Source organism: Bidens hawaiensis, unplaced genomic scaffold (genome assembly GCF_021521415.1).
Source record: "Bidens hawaiensis isolate Kalapana, Puna unplaced genomic scaffold, B.hawaiensis_p1.1 tig00003141_1, whole genome shotgun sequence".
Lineage (NCBI taxonomy): Eukaryota > Viridiplantae > Streptophyta > Magnoliopsida > Asterales > Asteraceae > Bidens > Bidens hawaiensis.
In genome coordinates, this window is record NW_027491170.1 from 1,510,657 (window position 1) to 1,516,656 (window position 6,000).

Below are 6,000 nucleotides of genomic sequence, written 5' to 3' on the forward strand. Positions count from 1 at the left end.
ACAAATATAATTTATTCATACAATAAAATTTCTTTCAATCCAAAACTAATTTCTTCCAACTCAATATATTAGTATCCATAAAAACATACTTACATTATAATGAATAATACCAAAATACTATTTTACATGTGTTTGCATTAAAAATCAACAAAAAACATACAACCTACACAAAAACGTATAATCTACACTTGTTTTAAAAATAAGACAACATATAACCTACACACGAAAAACATATAACCTACACACAAAACTTATCATCAGTGAAATACACACGCACGCAAAAACATATAACCTATATAACCTACACACGAAAAACATATAACCTACACACGAAAATTTTATCTTACACAAATACAATTTATTCATACATTAATTTCTTTTTATTCAAAACCAATTTCTTCAAACTCAACATATCAATATCCATGAACACGTAGTTACATTGTGATGAATAATACAAAAAACTATCTTACACATGTTTGCATTAAATGTCAATAAAAAATATACAACCTACACAAAAACATATAATTTACACTTGTTCTAAAAATAAAAAAATATATAACCTACGCATGTGTAGGATATGTGTATCTTTGTGTAGTTTATATAATTGTTGATGTCGAATTCCATATGTAAGCTGTATGCTTTTTGTATGTTGTACGTTTTTATCGCTCAAAACAAGTGTAGTTTATATAACTTTGTGTAGGTTGTATATTTATTGTTTACATTTAATGGACACATTTGTATGATATTTTTTTATTATTATTTATGACAATAATTTTTATAGGCATACCAATTGAATATATATATATATATATATATATATATATATATATATATATTATGTTTTGATATTTAGTGTTAAAAAGCATGCTAATAAATTGAGTGGAAATTATTTTTTTAATAAAAAGAATAGTATTATATGAATAAATTGTATTTATGTCAAATAAAGTGAAGAATGTGTAAATAAAAAATAAAAGTAAAATAGTGTTTTTATCTTTTTAATTATTATATTTAAATTAATTAGATATATTAATTAGAGAGATTTATTATGGTTATATTAGTTGTATTAATTGGAGAGAGAGTGTGCATTTAATTGTTGTATTTACATCTTTTTTATTATTTTTAAATATTTAATACCTAAAATAAAACTAGCGACTCATATTCATTTCTCTCATTTCTTGCAATAATTTGATTTCTGTCTTGAACTTATACATATATATATATATATATATATATATATATATATATATATATATATATATATGTGTGTGTGTGTATGTATGTTTGGGGATGTTTCAAGAGAGAAATCAAGTTATTGCAAGAAATGCGAGAAGTTATTTATAGGCCTAGATTAATAGTGATCAATGGCCTAAAATGGTTATGGCATATTTGTAAATATTTTTATATGGTTTTAATGACTTTTAAACAAAAAGGATAGTGTGGTAATTTCCATAATTTGTTAAATAAAGAAACTTAATTATTGTCAAGAAAATGCCTTGCAATGTTGTCATAAATTGCCGTTCACATAATAACTCAATTTGTAAAATTCCTAAAATCACACATATGTAGTTCATGTGAAATTATTTTTTGTTTTAATTTTTTATTTATTGAATATGGGTTTGCCATTTTTGAAACACTTACACATATTATAATAATATAAACAAACATATCATAAGATGTACTTACACTACAAATCATCATAATATTAATAGTTTCTCGCACACATTTATATACAACACCTACACAGATCATAATAACCTACACATAGAATTTTGTTGCATCATATTGTAAACAAACAAGTTCATAGTATATGCATTGTTTGCATATCCCTACACACACATATATAACACCTACACTGAACCTCATACACCTACACATAGCATTTTGTTTCATAATATCGTAAACAAATATATCATTTTATTCCTACACAAAATCATTATGCACCTACACAGATCAAGAAATTATTAATACACTACCTCCACATCCGTACACATATATCCAACACCTACACATAATACATGTTAATAACAACACACGTTGTCCTAGTTTATTTTAACACAATAGTTTGTTGCCAATACAAAGTTTACGCAAGTAACCAAACACTTTATGGTTTCTAGTGTGTTATAACTTCTGCTAGCTAGGTTTAGAGAGGAAAAAAACCTTCATTGAGCTAATATATTTTCGTAACACAAATCGAATAAAACATATAAGTTCTACTTGAAACTAATTTTTATTTTTTGCTTATTTCCTGTAGCGTAGGTGCGGAACCAAATTTGTATAGGATTTTATCAATCTATTTATGGGATTCTATATACAAAAGGCTAAATATAACAAAAACAAATTAATTAATTAGTTTCAGTTTGATGTGTATAATATATTGTGTGTTTTATAACATGTAATGCTTTATGTGTAGTAAATCGTTATTGTTGTGCAGGTTATGTTAATATTATAAACATAATAAATAAACCAAAAAATGTTGATTTATAGGTTGTGTTAATATTATAAACGTAATAAACCAAAATATGTTAGTTCATGTATATTTTAAAAGATACATAAAATAAGAAAATAGCAAAAATGAAACTTTCAAAACATTAATACTTACCAAAATAACAAAATAAATGACAACTGAAGAGGTATGTACCCGCCTCAACCTCCATCGAGGCGGGTCAACCCACAAGATAAACACGGGTGAAATCAAGATAAAGGCCCAAAGCCAAAGCCTATGCGCATGGCGCATAGCATAGATGCTCACGCATAACATATGTCTGCGCATCACATAAACTGCGCGTGGCACATAGCATAGATGCTCACGCATCACATATGTCTGCGCATCACATATGCTCACGCATCATAGATGCTCACGCATCACATATGCTCACGCATCACATATGCTCACGCATCACATGCTCACGCGCATCAAATCTGCGAGTGGCGCATATTACATGCTCGTGCATATCATATCTACGCGTGGCGCATATTACATGCTCGTACATATTAAGCGCATGAAATATCTGCGTGTGAGAATAAAGAGAAGACTTTGCGCGCCCTCAGGGCAAGCGCATGCGATCAACCTTGTCCTTATCCAAAACAGGATTTAGGGCAACCTTGATTGTACACGTGAGACAACCTTCCAGAAGATATCCTTTTAAGGAATAAGAAAATGCTGATGTTGACAGCATATTAATGAAAGGTGGACAACTCAGCATAACCTATGTGCTACCACACAGTTATAGCCAATGAGAGAGCACCAGGTGTCCAAAAAGGACACGTGGCGCGGCCCAATTGGAGAAGGCCAACAAGGCTGTGTTCAATCAGTGGAAACCCTAGCACTATAAATACTCCACTGCCTCCATCATCATGGCACATGAGAGATCATACACACATTCACATTCAGATACAAAACAGTTACACTCACAGAGTAACTTACATACTCATCTAGAGAGTATTCAGCTATTAAGCAATACTCTCCAGAATTACTCTCACAATATTATTATCTTCTCCTACAGAATACTTATTCTCACGCCGGAGGGTTACCCCAAAGAGGACCCCTCTGTCCCTTTCTGAGGGGTAAGTAACGGCGTTGTTCATTTTGTAGGTGGAAGAACACGGATTCAGGAGGAACCATCGGTGAAACAGTGTAATCACACCCGAGGAAAGTAGGTTTACTACCAGTGAGTAGATCCACGTTTCTTCAACAACATTTACCATTATATCCCTATATTTAATCAATGGAAATACAAAAGAAAAAAAAATCTAATTGGTTAAAATGATTTCTCACACTTCTTGCATTAATTTGATTTCTCTCTTAAACTTAAACACATGTACGTATGTATATAAATTATGGATAAGATAACTAGAAATAAATATTTATTTTTCTAGTAAACTGTGATGCATTCATGGAAATCTTTGAGTTAGTGATGGAGGTAAGATAACACATGTCAAGTTCTAGTGTCACATTTTGACTTGCACCTGTTTATCCCGGACCAGAATAATTTTTTCCTAAACTAGACCATTCTAACCGCACCGACTTTGATAATGTAAGGCCAATATTTGTTACTTGCGATGTCAAATTACGGAGCGAGAACTCCTTCATGAATGAATTAGGTGGATCATACCTTTAGGAGGTGATTGAAGAGGCTTCGACTTTATCGGGTTGATTCGTGAAGATGCGAGACACGATTCAACAAAGTTTTTGATATCCTAAGTCAAGGAGGCGATTGTAAGGCCAATATTTGTGACTTACGATATCTAATTACGAAACCCATTATATACTAATGGTCACTTTAATAATTAAAGCTGACAAGAAAACCAGACACGAAACAAGAGCTTCGGGACACGCGTTTAGCTTCAATGGAGATAAGGCTTCTAAAATATTGTTTCGCTATAAATAAGACTTTAGTTTTCTATTTATGTGTGTGTTTTCCTTGGTGTAAACAACCACCCAAGGGGAGCTCACCTTGGGTGAGATCGGTTCGTTTATTATATAAATCTTTTACCGATTACGGAGTCGTTCATTATCCTTTATATTATCTTAGTATTTATGTTCGATCGTTTGATTTACTGCGCCCGTCTCGAACCATTATCAAGTGCAAAAACCGTTCGTATGGTCGTTTTGGGACCTACAGATAAAATCATCAAAATGATTCTTAAATAATTATAAACTCTAATACTCAAATATAACATTTAATAGTCATCTAAAATCAAATGTTATAAGCAAGTAAAATGGTTTTTCGTATCTTAATATAATCTTGTTCTTGTTCAAGTTATAGAGAACTATAGCGTAACAATTTTCACATGAATTTTACAAATTAACAAAATTTATGCTAACTTTCGTTAGCCATAACATTTTCATCTTTAGCTAGGCATAAAAATATTTGGGAAATTCCTAAAATAAGTGTTTATGAAAACGTTTTTCAGATTTTAGGTGTCTTTTGCAAGAAATTCCCAAAATAGGTATTATAAACTAGTCGTGACGAGCCGTTTATGATTACACACGAATAGTTTGTAGAACCAGTTAAAAATTGCCACGTGCCTTTAAACTAACCTTAACGAGCAGGTTCACTAATCATTTACACGTCACAACTAAATAAGGTTCATGCCTCGTTATAAACGCCCACGAGTAATTCATAAGCCCTTTAGTCACGACGACTAGTTCACCTAGTTTACATTCCCTACACGAGTAGTTTATTAGTATTTAACTCGTCGCGACTAGTTTAACCTTAGAATTTACTAGTCGCGACTAAAGAACTTATTAATTACTCGTGGGTGTTGATTACGAGGCGTAAAACTTAATTAGTCGTGACGAGTAAATGGTTAGTAAATCTGCTTGTTACGGTTAGTTTAACGACACGTTTCAGGTTTTAATTGGTTATACAAATTACTCGTCACGACCAGATTATAATATCTATTTTGGGAATTTCTTGCAAATGACACCTAAAACCTGAAAAATGTTTTCATAAACGCTTATTTTGGGAATTTCCCCAAAATATTTTGTGTGTATTTCAAATACGATAATCGTAACAATACAAACTCAATTCCCAATGAAAAATAAATGAGAATCTATGATTTTTGATTAAATGAAAGAGTATCATTATACATGAATACCTGTAGCCATTTTTATTGTGGTCATTTTATAAGAAGCTTATAATATTTTCCTTTAAATGAAAAGAGAACAACAAAATAGCTTATTACTCCAAGAGATAATTTAACTTAATAGTCTTCTTAAATCCTTAATCTTACAATTCAAAATTTTATTATATAATGTGGTATATACTAAAAGATTAAATTGGTAGCAAATCTCAAGTTTTTTTTGTTATGATGAAACAAAGCCAAGTCTATGTAATGGGTTTTTAATGTTTACAACAGAAAAACAATGTTATGAACATGTTATAACATAATAAAATAATTTTTATTCATTAAAAATTACAAAAACTCAACATTATACATCTTTATAGCAATTACAATAAACTCTCCACACCAACCACTGTGTTATTAACATCAAGG